The sequence below is a fragment of the Cryptomeria japonica genome, chromosome 10 (genome assembly GCF_030272615.1).
Source record: "Cryptomeria japonica chromosome 10, Sugi_1.0, whole genome shotgun sequence".
Taxonomy (NCBI): Eukaryota; Viridiplantae; Streptophyta; class Pinopsida; order Cupressales; family Cupressaceae; genus Cryptomeria; species Cryptomeria japonica.
In genome coordinates, this window is record NC_081414.1 from 695,007,376 (window position 1) to 695,025,288 (window position 17,913).

The window sequence follows — 17,913 nt, forward strand, 5'->3', positions numbered from 1 at the left end:
AGGTTCCACATCACAAATTGTTTATTTTGGTTCCAAGCCTATATTCTAGGCTTTTAATCCAATGTTTTCTCTTTATTCTTTCTCCCCTCTAACGAGGAATAAAGGGTTTGGTTCCAATTATTACCTATTTTTATCTTTACTGACTACCTCCTTATCCAAACCCTCACAAATAACATCATTATTTTCTTCCAATAGTCCTTTATTTATCTTTTCTTCTTGACCTAGAGGAATTATTTCTATCTCCCTAAATAATTCCTCCTTTGATGTTAAATCATTATCATCCTAGGGAGAATGTGACACATTCTCTTCATTTACCAACAAATTATTAACATATCATTAATCAATCACCTAAGCCTCTTCCATCTCCCTGATTTATTTCAATACTAAATCCTCCTTTGATGTCAAATCAATATAATCCTAGGGATAATGTGACATGTTCTCTCAATTCATTGGTTATTTATTAACATATCTTTCTTCACCCTTGGGGTTATTCTATCTGCTTGATTTCCTTTTGGGGTATCTCCCCTTACCTCTTCTTTATTGAGGTCATAATCTTTCTCTCTTCTCATATTTTTCTCAACCTTAATTACTTTCATTCACCACTTTTTATCTCCAAACCTTGATTTCCTTTTTAGATGGGCATGGCATAGCCAAAGATCACACTCTCTTCCACTAAAAGCAAGAAAAATGTGAAGATTCAAACTCCAAGATTGTTTTCGACAAAAGTTGGGATGAAATAGACACCTAGGAAGGTAGAACCATTTATTGTTCAATGCACACATATCCTTACATAAGAAAGCCTTTTCTAAGATCTAGGAATTGGATCAATAGCGAGTAGCTAGTTGAAGGCACTAGCAATTACCTTTAACACTTATTCAACTCAAAATTCCATAGAGAGCCCTAATATCCAATAAAATATATGAGCAATATTAATTGTGTCTTGTGATGGGTTGAACCCAATATCCTTTCTTTTAAGAGGTGTGGAAGATTTTCCTAAGAACCAAAACTTTCTAAAAGATCATTTCTTAGATCTTATTTGTAAGAAATGAGAAAGAAAGAAATACTCTCAACATGGCTACAACATCCAATTTCTTTTTGGTTGTCATTCATAAAAAGTCTATGATTGAATCATCTTAATGTTTGAACGAAGTTTCATAAATTTTCTATTTAATAATATTTCTACTTTAGAAACCCTTTTATCCATAATAATATTAGAAATATTGATGAAGAACTCACCTAGAACCTTATTTGCAAGAGAGACTCCACACCTTTCCCTCTAAAGTGATTCATCTCAAATATTAATTCATGGTATTTTATCCAACGTTAACCCTCTCAAATATTAATTCGTGGTATTTTATCCAACTTTTAACCCTCTTCGTGTAAAACTTGTGACAAACATACAAAAATACAAATGTAATTCACTCTCTCGTCCCTTATACAAAAATGACCACGGTACTCAGAGCTCAGTGGAGCGTGCCTGTTAATGGTATCGAGAGCGGAGTGGACTATTTTCCAGGCAACGGTCTTGTTTTTTTTTTTTTTTAATATTACCGTTAAAAAAGCCGGATTTCATCTCCATTTAAGGGCAGTTCACCTGCGAAGAGGGGCAGATTGTTCTCTATGGTGTTGCTATTTTTTTTGGTTTTGTTTGCCTTTCAGATTGTTCCCTATTCTATTTTTGTTTTTTTTGTTTCTGGCATGGCCATGCCCTTTCTTCCTTCTTCCTTCTTCCTTCTGCGTTTTGCGTTTTTCCTTTTTCCTTTTTCATTTTTCATTCATGGTATTTTGTAAATGTTTTGGGTGTGGATGGTAATTTTTCAATTGTCAAGGAGTTGCTCTGGCCTTCACAATTCGTTTCTAAGTTATTCATTTTGCTGGCTTAGGGTTCACTACAATCTCTGGAGTTGCCTATGGAGCTGACTCAGGTTCACTACTCTCTCCCTATCTCCCCTTTGGAAATTCAACTTCACAACCCTGTTTTTTTACTTCAATTTACATGAATCAAACATGTTTTGGACCATGCTGGTAACATTGTATTTCAAAAGGAATACAGAGATTGCAATTACTTATAAGCAATTTGTACTTTTATCTGATTCTGACTGCGTATTACTTTTCCTTATGTTTCAGGAATAGCTGTGGGTTCAGGGTTGGTTGCTTAATCATTCATGCACTGCCTATCTTTTTCTTGCTTGTATTCACATACTGCATGTCTTTTCCTTGTTTTAGCATATTTAGTTGTTCTTGTTATATTTGATTAATAGAAAAATTATACATTTGTTTTGTCTGCTTGTTGACTCTGTTTTAATGGCAGGGAGGAGCTCAAGAAGAGATGTAAAGAGGCCAACCCTAAAGCCAAGGGTATTGCCCAGGTACCAATTGAATTGACATACTGTTGTATGCATGGCATCATTCTACATTGCAGTTCTATTGTCTTGGTTACAACTGAAAACTCATGAGGAGATTTCAATACCTTTATGTTGTGCATGCTTATTTTCTTTAAGTGAGTTGATATTTAGGGTAGTTGATATTTAGGGTATCTGTGCTCATGCCAAACTTACATGTTTCTGAGATGGCTCTGCCCCGAACGGTTCATTTGTGTTAATTGTCAAATTTCTCATAAATAGAGATTGTCTTAAGGTATGCAGAGTGTTCTTCTATGTTTCAATTATATATATATTAATTGTTTATATGTTTGTATGGAAGTAGATGGTGGAGTGATTTGAAGTGTCCAATTTTTATTTGAAATTTGTAAAGTGTTTTTGCCATCTTTACATGGAAGTAATTCTACATTGCATTTTATTTTATTTTTATATATATTATTGTTAATTCATATTATTTGTCTACCATGTCTGCATGGAAATAGTTCTACATTGCATTTTATCTGGTGGACTGATTTGAGGTGTTCAATTTTATTTGAAATTTATAAGGTGTTTGTGCCATCTTTTACATGGAAATAGCTCTACATTTCATTTTATCTGATTTCTATGTATATTATTCTTAATTCAGATTATATGTCTACCATGTCTGCATGGAAATAGTTTTACCTTGCATTTTATCTGGTGGACTGATCTGAATTGTCCAATTTTTATTTGAAATTTGTAGGGTTTGTGCCATCTTTATATGGAAGCAGTTCTACATTAGATTTTATTTGATTATATATTGTTAATTCAGATTATTCGTCTACCCTGTCTGCATGGAAACAGTTCTACATTGCATATTGCATTTTATCTGGTGGACTGATTTGAAGTGTCCAATTTTTATTTGAAATTTCTAAGGTGTTTGTGCTATTTTTACATTGAAGTAGTTCTACATTGCATTTTATCTGATTTCTATGTATATTATTGTTAATTCAGATTATATGTCTACCATGTCTGTATGGAAATATTTTTACATTGCATTTTATCTGGTGGACTGATTTGAAGTGTACAATTTTTATTTGAAATTTGTAGGGTGTTTGTGCCATCTTTACATGGAAGTAGTTCTACATTACATTTTATTTGATTATATATTGTTAATTCAGATTATCCATCTACCCTGTTTGCATGGAAACAATTCTATATTGCATTTTATCTGGTGGACTGATTTGAAGCGCCCAATTTTCATTTGAAATTTTTAAGGTGTTTGTGCTATCTTTACATTGCATTTTATCTGATTTCTATATATATATTATTGTTAATTCAGATTATTTTTTGTTAGTTTTAACTGCAATATTTATTTCTGTTATACTACCATCACTGCTATCATAATTAAATTTATTGTATAGTGCTATCATGATTTATTTATTGCTAGTGTTATAATACTGTCAATACTGTCATGTTACATGATTGATGCACTTCAATCACTCTGCATAAACCATTTCAATGAATGGTTGGAATGTCTAATTTTCTTGTCATTATATGGTAAAATTGTTTGTTTGCTTTGGTTGTTATTGTTTGAATATTTTATTATTAATCTATGTGAGAGAGACAGGGGAAAGAGTGAACTAATTTTGGCATTCACTTTTAGTTCTCCTATTATTATTATGCGAGAGTTTTCTACAGTGACATCAAAAACCTGTGTCAATAAATACTCCAACATATGATTTTTTTTACGCGCAGGTGGCTGGTGCAGCAGCTCGCCTCAAGTGGAAGTGGAATTTGATTGTGATTCGCGTTACAATCACCTGCAGTGGTTTTATTTGTCTTAAGACACGAATCTCAATGATTCTTGAGTGGTTCATTTTTATTTAATCAATGTCGGTATTTCTGAATGATGGTCTTGTTTAGTATTTTAGGCATCATAGATGATGCATTCCATCTAAAGGTGCACTCTTCTGTCACATTTATTAGTCTATTTTTAAAAGATGTCGATTCAATCGTTTTGAATATTGAATTTGTGGATGTGCCTCTAGCAACTGCTGATATGCATAATTGCTAGCAGGATAGGAAAATCTGGACTAATTTTGGTTTGTTGTTTTAGGATTACTTGTATATCTTATTTATTCCCTTTTAGGTTCTGTGTTATATACAAGTAATGGAGGTTTTGATTTGTGCTATATGCAGGTGCAGAAGCCCCAAAACCACAAGAGCCCAAGCATGCAGAGGCTAAGAAACCAGCTGAATAGTACTACTTCAGTTTCTCTTTTTGTTTCGTAGAGTCTTATGGTTTGATATATGTCACTAAGTCTGTTCATTGATGTTGGTTTTGTGAATTTGGTTTTAGTAGGAAGAGGTCAAAGAGTAAGACATCCAGCGAGAAGAAGAAAAAGCCCAAGGAGAAGAAGGTTAAGGATCCAAATTTGTCAAAAAGACAGACTGCTTTCTTCTTATTCATGTACTACCTACCTTTTCCTTGCTTGTATTCTCGTACTCCATGTGTTTTCCTTGCTTGTATTCACGTACTCCATGTCTTTTTCTTGCTTGTATTCACGTACTCCATGTCTTTTCCTTGCTTCTATTGTCTTGTTGCAACCAAAAATTCACGTGTATGTGTATTTCAATACATTAATGATGTGTATTTTATTTGTGGCTTCGAAAGTGTCCAAATTTTTATTTCAAATTTTTAGGGTGTTTGTGCCATCTTTACATGTATCAGTTACAATACAGTTAGTGACACAAGGTATTCCACTTGGTAGGCATGTCAGTAAATATGCTTACCTGGATTTGTCCTAAAAATGTTGGGTAGTCTAATTCATCTATGATGCCTGCTATTTTGGTAAATGATTTACTTTGGAGCTTCTTAATACCTATTTATATTGCAAAGGGAAACTTCAAATTGAATAACATCTGGCATCAGGCTGTTTCTTATTTGGATCATGTTCCTACTTGCAGGTTGCCAAAGATGGTGTTGATAAGTGGAAGTCTTTGTCAGATGAGGTTTGTAGCTAGGCTATCATATGGTTGGTAAAATATTTAGTTATGTTGCAAAATATGCCAGAGGTTAAAGGTTTGATTTTTTTTTAGATTGGTTTTAAGAGACGAAGCAATGTATTGAGAAAGTTGTTGAAGGAAAAGGGAGTTTTAACTGAAGGGTAAGATTTCTTTTATCTAAATTTTAGATGTAATGTTCTATTTAAATTTTTAGCATGCATTTTACAAGCAAGTTAAATTACATTCAATTATATTATGTTAATCTTTAACAATTATCTTTAAATTGCTTGACATAATTTACATAAATTTTTTTAAATGTGAGCTTGAATTTTTGCATTCACTTATTTGATTGATTTACCATTTGTATGCTTATATGCATTTGAACTTTCCCATTCACCTAGAGTGAGCCTCTTTTTATTTGTGTGTAATGGCATCCACTTATTTGTGAGAGGTGTGGGTTTAAATTTTGGAATCTCCTTGTTTGAGTGAACTTAGTTATTGTGCGAACTTGAGTATTTACTTTGATATGTAAGAAGTGTGTGTTTGAAAAAACTATGTGAAGAGATTGAAGTATCTTTGTGTGAAGAGAGTGTTTGAACTTTATTGTTTACATTATATATGTATGAAGTTTATGTTTGAATAAACTTTCTGTTTGAATAATCTATGTTTGAGGTGCGAACTTGAGTATTTACTTTGATATGTATGAAGTGTGTGTTTGAAAAAACTATGTGAAGAGATTGAAGTATCTTTGTGTGAAGAGAGTGTTTGAACTTTATTGTTTACATTATATATGTATGAAGTTTATGTTTGAATAATCTATGTTTGAGGTGTCTAAACTAACTTTATGGAAAGAGTGTGTTTAACTTAAGTGTTTACTTTATATATGTTGAAGTTTGTGTTTGAATAAGTGTGGGAACTTAACGTAGGCGTACACTTTGTGTGTCTTAAGAATGTGCTAGCCTTGGTAGTTTGAACTTTAGTGTTTACTCTATATATGTATGGAGTTTGTGTTTGAATCAGAGTTCCGTGACTCGCGGCGAGTCATGCGAGTCACGCGAGTCAGCGGGCCGGGTGACCCCTGCCGGTTCACGGTGACCCTGACCCAGGCTCGGATGGATCAGAGGGCGTGACTCGCCTGACTCGCCGAGTCAGGCGAGTCATTCCCTGACTCGCCGAGTCCGAGGGTCGTGACTCGCCTGACTCGCCGAGTCCGAGGGTCGTGACCCGGCTGGAGTCACTTAATAAAGTTCAGTAAAAAAAAAAAAAAAATAACATTTTTTAATGGCTTTTTTTGCTATTTCCCTTTCTTATAACACCCGACGCCTTTAGAAAATAATAAAAGTATTTTTGGCCTCGCGGGGCGCTGCCCCTCGACCCCGCCCTGTATCGCGACAGGGAACGCGCAAGGGGCGCTGCCCCTTGACCCCAAGTTGGGGGCGCTGCCCCCAAACCCCCGTTGAAAAATATAGGGGGAAACTGCACCGATAGAAGTAGGGAAAATCTAACCTCTGACTCTGATTAGGCTCCATATAACAACACAACTTAGAAATCTTGGTAATTGGTATTTAGATTTAGTATTTCAAATTTCCTATAGTCTCATTTGAAAATGTAATTCTTATACTGTAATACTGTCATACATCTTTTCAAAACTAGTTTTTCAAGTACTATATGTATATGTATAACTATATCAGCACCAAAACCCCGCCACCCCCCTGTCGCCGTCCCCAAACTTAGGTCTTTGGTCCCCCCGTCCCGGAAACACGTCCCCTCATCCCCAACACCTATGGCTACTCAGACTGACACATCACAGGCAGAGACTATGGCTACTCAGTCATCCAGGACCTACCTTAGACGCCTTTCTAGGAGGCAGATAGATGAGGCTGAGCCAGAGCCTGAGCCATAGACTTGTTTTTGTTTACACTTTATAGTTACATATATGTTTGGGAACATTTGAAGTCATGGATTTTATATACATTGGACAACATTTATAACTCTATATATCTATGTTTTCTAATTCCTTCAACTACAATTTACATTTCTACGCATGTGATGGATGTATGTTTATGTATGTGATCAAATTAGCTTCTATTTGATGATGTTATAGTGTCTTTAAGCTTAATTCAATAATGGGTGTATGAAACAAGTTTTAAATCGTTAAAAATCTCTAAATTTCAAGGCTTTTCTTATTTTGCCGAGTCATTGCCGAGTCTGAGCCGAGTCACGAGTCGAGTCAGCCTTGCCGAATCAGAGCCGAGTCCGAGTCTGGGAACTTTGGTTTGAATGAATTGTGTGAGGTGTCTAAACTAACTCTATGGGAAGTTTGTGTTTTAACTTAAGTGTTTACTTTATATATATGTGTATGAAGTTTGTGTTTGCATAAGTGCAAGGTGACTAAATTAACTTTTTAGGAAGAGCATGGTTTAACTTTAGGATTCACCTTGTGTATTTGCAATTTGGCACATTTGAACTCGTGTTTACTTCTTGTGTGGTTAAACTAACTTTGTGTGAAGCATGTTTTTGAACTTCACCATGCATTTATTTTATGCATGCGAAGGGGTGTTTAAATTTGATATTCATTTTGTTTGAATCATGTGTAGGATGTTTAAACTTTGGCTTTCACTTTTTATTTGTGTAAATTTTGTGAGCATGTTTGTGTTTGAAATTTAATTTAGGCAAACTTCAAGTGGTGTGGAATCTTTGCGGTCACTTTGTGGTGTGTGTGTATTTTAATGTTATTTTATGATGTGTATATTTGAACTAGTTTTAGAAGTGTTTTTGTGTGTGTGGAGTGTTTGTTAACTTTAACTTTGGTAGTTTGAACTTTAGTGTTTACTTATATGTATGAAGTTTGTGTTTGAAAATACTATTCGTGAGGTAACTAAACTAACTTTATGGGAAGAGTGTGTTTAAGCTTTGGCATGAACACCTTGTGTATTTGTAATTTGGCACGTTTGAGCTCAAGTGTTTACTTCTTGAGCGAAGTAACTTTGTGTGAAGCTTGGTTTTAAACTTGACCATGTGTTTAAATTGTTTGGAATTTAATTTTTGCATTCATTTTATGTGTTATACATATTTGAACAAATTCCATATGAAATGTGTTTGCACTTGAGCACTTTTTATAACTCTATCATTCACTTTACATGTGTGCTTGTACTTTGGCATGTTTGTGTTTGCTCCATACGTGTGAATGATGTATGTTTAAACTTTGGCTTTAAATTGTGTGAATGCAAACAATATGAATGACTTTTGATGCTCACTTTGTGTGGAATGTGCTTGAAAGAACTTTCTTTTTTGTGTGTATGAATGAAGTTTGGTTATTATTTTGTGTGGAATGTACAAATCAACTTTTGATGTTAACTTTGTGTATGTCCATACGTGTGAATGCTGTATGTTTAAACTTTGGCTTTAACTTGTGTGAATGCAAACACCATGAATTATTTTGTGTGGAAAGTACAAATCAACTTTTGATGTTAACTTTGTGTATGGAATGTGTGTATGAATGAACTTTGAACTTTGACATTAAATTTTGATCCAATCCACTCATTATTTGTATGAGATGTGTGTTGGATATCCTTCTGATTTGAGTGTAATTAATTTAAATTTTTTATTTTTTATTTTTTTTGTGAGATAAAAAGTAAAACCAATTTATCTATATTTTAGAGGACAGACTCTGATGTTATCTTTGGAATTAAAAACTTGCATCCACTTCAGTTTAGTGACGCCTTGGGATCGATGTATAATAAGATAAAAGATAAAATCAATGTTCTTACTTCAATGAGTTCAAATTAATTCAAGAGCTCGTATTTAGATCCTTGAGTTATAATAAGATAAAAGATAAAATCAATGTTCTTACTTCAATGAGTTCAAATTAATTCAAGAGCTCGTATTTAGACCCAAGATTTTATATTGAATGTTCTTACTCGTTCATGTGAATATAGTCACGATATGGCTTGAAATGATCGTTTAGATTTTTCTTCAGGAGTCCTTTGTTCCCTTGTGTCTTTATTTTCACCCCAACCACACACTATGTCTATTGGTTTGGCATACAATCCTTACCTGTTAGGTCTCTCCTTTGGCCATGCTTCCTATTCATGCCCAGAGTGGTTTGGACTGAGATGATTCACTTGGTTATTACCCTATGGCTATCTTAAATGCCTTGCTCGCATACGTAAATCTTATATTGTTCATAAATTCTTGGTGTAAACGTGTGGGTTGCAACCAAAATAGGGCTTGGAATTTCCCTGTTACTCTTTGTTGTGCAGTCCCTATGTGCAAGAAAAAGATTATTACAATCTTGTGTGTTTGAGGTATGCCTGAAGGCTCATGATTTTCAAGACCCCTTGGTGGTGCTTTGATGGACCATCGAGTGCCTATGTCTTCAATGGTGATCTTTTTTCTTATCCTTGCATTTGTAGTTAATGGAATCTAAATTTTCTTTGATTTTTTTCATAATTTTGAAGTACATTGATTTTTATGGAATTCTTGATCTGCTGTAGCCTCTCTTTGTATCACTCTCATGCAGAAGTTGCATGCATTCTACTGGTTTCCATCTTTCTTGCGGCAGTATTCCATCCATGACATCAGATTTTATGAGAAGTTTCTATACAATTTCAAGTGGTTTTAAGTTTTCTTTGAATGAATTGGTTCCACACAGGACAACCAAATATGATGGCTAACTAAACCAATAATCTTAATAGATAGTTGTAAAGCTTCTAAGTCTCTAACTGTTTGTTAACTTATACATAGTCTCCACCTTGTCTTTCTTTATCTAGAGTGAAAGTTATACTATAATCCACTATCCAATGAGTGAGTTTTAGTCATTGCTCATTGAATGGAACCATCAACTCTGTCTTGTGTTTAGGTAAAATTAAGTGTTAAGTATTCTCAAAATCTGCTTCAATCAAATAACATAGTGTCAAATAACTCGTCTTCTATGATGTGAATTTAATTGTTGTATAAATTTGTTTGCATTGTAAATGCAGCGTGAGGGTGGCTGGAAATGGCAAAGGATCTAAATTTCAGTTATTGTTTCTATAATTAGTTCGACCATGTAGGCCTTGTTTATTTGTGTGCTCATTATTTTTCTTCGGCATGCAGTTGCTCTGATGTTCACAGGCACAATTGTAGAAGCCACAACTGGGTTGTCCATTTTGCTGGCTTTTATTTATTATCCTCCCCAACAGTGTTCAGGTAAAGTAGTTCCACTTTCTATGGAACTACTTTCTTTTTAAATTATAAAATTTTTACAGCCCTGTTTTTCACTTCAACTTACATGAATCAAATGCGTTTTCAACCATGTTTGTATCAGGAGTTCTAAGGAATTTCTATTAAGAGTTTGACATCGTATTATTTTTCCTTATTATGTTTCAGGAGGAGCGGTGGGCTGGGGTTTTTTAGTGAGTGCTACTTCTTTCTAGTAGAATGGATTAATATTAAAATGAAATGACTTTTTTATTACTTAATAAAGAAATCATGTGGAACTTTGTGACTTTGAATATCATATTGTAAAGGAAAATATATTTTGCATTTCCAAACCAATCATGCACTCTGTAGATTCAGTCTTGTTTATAATGTTTTTCAGTTCATTGTTTTATCAAATTTTGAACATTTATTTATTTTTGCTTTGGTTTAAAAGAAAACCAGATTACTTCCTGTTTTTTTTTTCAATATTTCTTTTTTTTTTAGTATCATGAGATAACGCAGTAAGACTCAGCCCAGCAACCTAACCACATCTAGTTAGGGAATATTATAAGTATTATTCTAAGTATGATTGTAAAATCTTCTATTGCAACAAATAAGAGCAAGTTCTTTCATAATTGCACTGGTGTCTTTTGTGGTCAATGAAGATATTGCTTAAAAAATGTCAAAATTTGCCTATACAATTTATTGAACCATTTTAGAATTGGAGAAGATCAAAACACATGATAGACTTGAATGCCAGGCCTTCCTCAAATTCTTTACAATGGCTTCTAGAATTGCATTAGCCACCATGTCTATGAGCACTTGCAAAACATATAATAGAATTTAAGGAACCAATGAATTTTATTAAAAAATCATATCTCTTATAGAGAAATAGAGTTTTAATATATGAGTAAATTTTATTATCAATTGGAAGGGTCGAGATTGAATTAAACAGCTTACAATAATTATCTGACCATATTTTAGTTCTATAATTGTTATGATATATAACATATACATATATTCAATTTTTTACAAGTTAATTGACAACAATATAAGATGACATGGTTAGACTGTCTAGAGACATCTTGCACACAAATCACTTTCAAAAAATTGTTTGTCTACATTTCTCACACTATCACATTGTACTTGACCATGGCCAATGCACCTTTAATCTCTTTTGCAACCGACAATAATAACTGACTTTAATACCATATTAAAAATTTTGAAGTTTGAGACTTTGAATTAAAGCTGAAAAATGAAATGAGAAATTCAAATTATTGTTGTTCACATTACTGCTGCCATGATATGTTTATAATTGTTGTTATAATGTTGTCACGTTTTACTGATAATAGAACATAGTTGATGCTGATGTTGTCGTAGTGAATGGATAATAGAAGTCAAAATTCACTTCAATCACGCAAATGAATGTTTGGAATTGCTTTTCTTTCTATTTGATTTTGTTTCCTTTGCTCATTAGTCTTATGTATATAATTTTTGTTTTTTTTTACTGTCTTTATATTTTTATTTGGCATGGCCATGCCCTTTTATTTTATTTTGTGAGAGAGTTCTATTTATGATTTTTTTTCTCTGTATTGCTACTTTGTTTATATTCTATGTTCCTATTTATCTTTCATGTTCAGATTTTTTCAGTTTGACTTCATATTTTGTTTCTAAGGTAGGTTATAAGTCATAAATAATTGACTTTTATTTATTAATTGTTTGACCTCCTTAAGCATGGTTATTTCAATTAACCTTTGCAACTTGTTTGAGTATAATATTCAAAGAAAATGCATATTATTGGATGAAAGTAAGATTATCTCAATTAACATTCCAGACAATGCCAAGTAGATTTTAATTTTTCTCTGATTAACTTTGACATATATTAAGTGTGTGTATATGTGTTTTAATGAAGACTTTTTGATAGCTGCTCTATGTATATGTGTGCATATGTGTGAGAGAACTTTGACATTCATTATGTGTGTAAAAAGGTACTTTCATAATCATTGTGTAAAAAGATACTTTGACATTCAATTTTTGTTAAGTTTATATATTTGTGTTTGAATGAACATTCACTATGTGTACACACAAAATACTTCAATGTACATTTTGTGTAAAGTGTGTGTAAGTGTGTTTTTGGATGAACATTGGATTTCACTATGTGTAGGTGGGTTTAAAATTTAAAATCCACCATGTTTGTATATGTGTGAATAAACTTTGGCATTCCTCCTTTTGTGTGTGAATAGATTTTGACATTTACTTTGTGTGCACTAACATGTGTGCATGTGAATAAACTTTATTATTCAATGTGTGTACAAAATACTTTGACATTTATAGTGTGTCGAGTATATGTAAAAGGATACTTCCAAGCTTCAATGTTGTTCACTCATAATATGTAAATTTTATGTACTCTCTTTCTCTCTCTGTGTGGGTTTTGAAAGTTGACTTTGATAGTTATTATGTGTGTAGGGTTGAAAGTTAACTTCAACATTCATTATGTGTGCATGTGAGAGAGAGAGAGAGAGAGAGAGAGAGAGAGAGAGAGAGAGAGAGAGAGAGAGAGAGAGAGAGAGAGAGAGAGAGAAGATTGGCATAGATTGGCATTCGTGTGTGTTCAATCTTATTTTGGTAAGCTTATTTGGCACCACACCTTCAAAAATAATAACTCGAGTAAGAGGATTGAGCTATTTGCAAGATGAGCTATGCTTATCCCACTCAATGAAATAATACAAAGATAACACAACACTTGATTGAAGAAGGGACAACATATTTTTAATTATAGATGAGTAAAATGAAGATTTTGATTACGAAATTAGAAAGAGAAGATGATGGAGTGTTATCAGTCGAGATCTGAGCAGCTCAGCCAAGGATGCTAGTGTAGTGCACAAATGTCTGTGCAATGTGTTGTAGTCTTGTACAAACTGAAACAAAAAACTCAAAAAATGTGAAAATCCAACTTTGTACTTCGAATAACCTAGAAAACCCAAGACTGCAAAACATAGAGTTGAAAATTGAGTACCCCTTTGCAATTTTACCTACACTTTTATCGAGAATTTGTTCTAAAAATTTATTTCGAGCCACATCCCAACTATTAGATTGAGAATAATAAGGTGTTAAATGAAGTTGAATATGAAAATTTTGTAGGAATTGCTTCGCTTATTTGTTGTTGAATGATGTACATGTGTACTCTAAAATGTTAGTTCAAAGATCATAAACAACAAAGGAAAATACATAAAACACACTAACATAACAACAAGATAGGATAGAAAAGGAGATGGAACAACATAGAATAAGAAAATTAAGAAAACATAATGTTGTTAAACCCTTCTTTTGATGCAATGATTTGTCCTTTGAAGATTGGATGTGTGCTCACAAATTGGATAGCATAATGGTATGGTAGCTCCAAAGTTGCTCAAACTTGCATGAAGATGGTGTTGATTGTGAATTCAATGTTGCATAATGAGAGAATGACAGTTTGTTTTGGTTAAGTGTTGGAATTGGTCAAATGGAGGGCTAGGATCAGAAGTAAAGATCCAAGGAATGTGAATGCTTAGGGTTCTCACACTCATTGTGAGGGAAGTGTCAACACTAGTGTGCTTGAGAGGACATGAAAGGTGTAGGAGATGATGGATGGAAGGGAGAAAGATTTGCCATAAAGGCATTTCTTGTCCTCACACTCAAGGGGATTTGGGAGAATGGAATAAAGGAACTATTTATTCCTTGGAGGGGACAAAGTAGAAAGAGATCGATGCGGAGTCCTTCCCAAAAATTACATGGTACATTTAAGGTTGATTGGACATGGTTGACTTTGGAGACTAATCCTTGGGATTAGGAATGTGCACATGCTTAGGGTGGGGGGTGGGGGGGGAGGTGATTATGAAGATAATCAGGGATTAAGAGACAAGTGGGAAATGTAGGAGAATGTGATTGAGTGGAGAATTAAAAATTCATTTTAATTCCAAGTGGAGGAAAAAAGAATTAAATTAAACAAATAAGGAGATTTATTTAATTTAATAGGAGACTTATGAATTTAGTTAATTTATTTTGGAGGAAAAAGGGGAATAAGGTATTTAATTAAATAAATAAGGAATTTATATAATCAAATGGGATCAAAATAACCATAGGCAAATTAATTAAATTAATTTAACCAGGGTCACATAAGAAATGGGCTTTAAATAAATAATGAATTGGTGGCAGGACTTAAGAGGAAAGGGAATAATGAGATTAAGAGGCAAGTGGGAAATGTAGAATTAAAAATTCATTTTAATTCCAAGTGGAGGAAAAAAGAATTAAATTAAGAGACTTATGAATTAAGCTAATTCTTTTTGGAGGAAAAAGGGGAATAGAGTTTTTAATTAATTAAATAAAGAATTTATTTAATCAAATGGGATCAAAAGGTTAGATAGGCAAATTAATTAAATTAATTTAACCAGGCTCACATAAGAAATGGGCTTTAATTAAATAATGAATTAGTGGCAGGACTTAAGAGGAAAGGGAATAATGGGAATTTCCAAAATATAAAGTTATATTCTCTTAAATTTTACTTTGTTTATGTTTTGGTATAAATTCATAAGTGGGTTTGTGTTTTCCTCTAAGACTTATACCCCTACTTGTATAAATATTGCAAATGTGATTTATCGATGCCAAAACATTGTAGTGCTAATGATGTCTTGTGTGTGGTAGGTTCATGTTGTATGGTGACATTTTTTAGGTGTTGCATAAAGCATATATATGGATATAGGATGGATTTCAGTCTCACTTTGAGTTAAGTTGAAATTGGATGTAAATTCACCAAAATCGATGTAAGGGAAATATAAATTTTCTTGATTATTGCAAGAGTTGTATTGAATGATTTTTGTTGCAATGGATGTCTAGGGTTGCAAGTTGAGGAAAGTTGTCAAAGCTATGTAATCTAAGTGTTAATGTTGGATTTTTGGATTTATGTTGGAGCTCAAATGACCTACAAATTTTGGAATAAGGCGTGTTGCAAAAACATCATAAAGATTGGCTTTGAGAAATTGACTTAGCATGAAGGAATTTCAATAATGAATTGTAAATTTGTGTGGAGAGTAGAGGACTTCCTTGGTGCTCTAGTAAGAATGATTGGATCATTGTAAGTATTTAGTTGACTCAACAAAGGTATACTATTATAGAGTAAAAAATTTCATACCCCTTTTTAATTTTACCTACACTTTTATGGCCACTTTAGTGTCCATTTTGCTAGCTTTTGAATAGGCTCATTTAAGATCTTGCATCAGCCTTTGCCCTTCCAGGATGCTCAAGACACCTTTTTCAACAACTACCTTTCAAAGTCACTTTTTCATTGAAAACATGTTTATCTTGCTACATGTCATTATTTAACATGATTTGTCTGGACACTGCATGCCACAAAGACGTCTGCGCGACACGAAAAACTTCTGCGATATTTTAATGTTCAAATATTGGTTTTGAGTGTTATGTCACTTGTCACTTGTCCTAGTCAATGGAAACGACTTAAAATCTTTTGGGACAACTCATCGACCCTCTTTTTCCCTATGATTTTCTCTTTTAAATCTATCTCTTTCATTCACGTAGGCTTATTTTGGTTGTCTCATTTCTCTGGTTCTCTCAAATTTCATAACTCTTGCTCTCTCTTGCTACAACAATCTCTATTTTACTACAACACTATCAAGTCCTCACAATAATCTTTCTAGCTCGCTTGACTTTATCAATCCTATCTGGTAATATCTTTCTATTTTTTATTGTCTTTGAGCATCTTGGGGAATTATCACATCTCTTATCTGTCAAAACAATTATCTTTTTATCTATCTATCTAGTTGGTGTGGGGTCGAAACACCAAACCAGAGACATAATTGAGGCAAGTCTCGAAACAACCCCAAACATTTTTCTTCTTTTTGTATTCATGTTTATTGAAGATATTCAAACACATGAAGGTTTGCATGTGTATTTATTTTATCTCTATTATGTAGTATTTGTTATTATGTTTCTAATTCTTCGGTTTTCCAGGTTATTTGAAGTACAAAATTGAGTTTTCACATTTTTTGAGTTTTCTGTTTTAGTTCATATGAGACTACAACACATGTGCAAACATCCATGCGTCACACTAGCATCCTTGGCCAAGACACTCAGATTTAGATTGAAAACTCTCAGTCCTCTTCTCTTTATAATTTCATAATCAAAATCTTCATTTTACTCGTCTATAATTTAATATCTTCTATGTTGTCAAACTAGCTCTCAAAGAAACATAGTTTCCTTTTTGTAGGGTTGGATTTACACCATTACAACTATCTATGTACATCATAGCTTGAATTTATTTAATGTTTTCATTATGTAAGTGTTGTGTTATCAAGTTGTATTATTTCATTGAGTGGGACATGCATAGTTCATCTTGCAAATAGCTCAATCCTCTTGATAGAGTTATTATTTTTGAAGAGGTGGTACCAGATAAGCTTAAAGTTTGGCCCCATGAGACAATTCCCACCAAAATAAGTTTGAACATACATAAAATGAATGCCAAACTTAACTCTCTCTCTCTCTCTCTCACACACACACACACACACACACACACACACACACACACACACACACACACACACACACACACACACACACACACACACACACACACACACACACACACACACACACACACATTTACACATAATGAATGTTGAAGTTAACTTTCATCCCTACACACATCGAGAAAGAGAGTTTATAAAATTATACATATTATAAGTGAGCAACATTTACATATACTTCACACATTGTAAATGTCAAGTATACACACACACATAGAATGATAAAGTTTATTCACATGCACACTATCGTGTCATAAATTGCACCCAATGCATTTATTACACTTTTGCATTATGCTTGGTACAATTATGACAATGATTTATGCTTACAATTTTACCATTCTAAAATCATGGATCTCAAAGAAAAAAGAACGCCAGCCACCCCTTAGCTCAATTTAGAGCTATCTTGTTGGACAATAGCATGACACACAAACATCCGTGCTACAAGCTAACATCTCGTGAATATCCTAAATTCAAATTAGCATATTTCGCATCAGACCTTTATGGATGTGTGTCCCTTGGCTTGTGCACATCCGAAACTGTTGCTTCTGCCCACACAAAAACAACAAAACCTTTCATTCTTCCTCATTTTCACAAGAATTCATTGACTCTCTTGCTCTGAAACTCTAAGTGAAGCTCTATCAAAATACACACTCAATGCTACAACAACTTGGTCTCATTTCGCAATACAACTACGCTATCAACTCAAGAGAGAGGTCTTGGATATGTGATGCTCTTTCCCCTTTCTTATCTATCGTATCTCTATGTGATCGTCTTGCTTTGAAAGTATTTATTATCTGAGTGCATTTGCA

The 17,913-nt window shown here is 33.4% G+C and overlaps 1 long non-coding RNA gene across 7 annotated transcripts; it reads left to right on the top strand.

Annotated features, from left to right (window-relative positions):
* The first annotated feature begins 1,406 nt into the window (after positions 1–1,406).
* Positions 1,407–10,946, top strand: LOC131076575 (uncharacterized). Of its 7 annotated transcripts, none has more exons than XR_009113403.2 (11): positions 1,408–1,925; positions 2,128–2,146; positions 2,312–2,369; positions 4,098–4,302; positions 4,542–4,602; positions 4,702–4,812; positions 5,114–5,193; positions 5,310–5,354; positions 5,442–5,509; positions 10,446–10,538; positions 10,719–10,946. It is a non-coding gene; the product is annotated as an uncharacterized LOC131076575 (long non-coding RNA). The 7 variants fall into 7 exon arrangements; XR_009113404.2 differs by having other exon boundaries at positions 4,705–4,812; XR_009113405.2 differs by having other exon boundaries at positions 1,407–1,925; positions 2,128–2,191; positions 4,098–4,602.
* Positions 10,947–17,913: the final 6,967 nt, after the last annotated feature.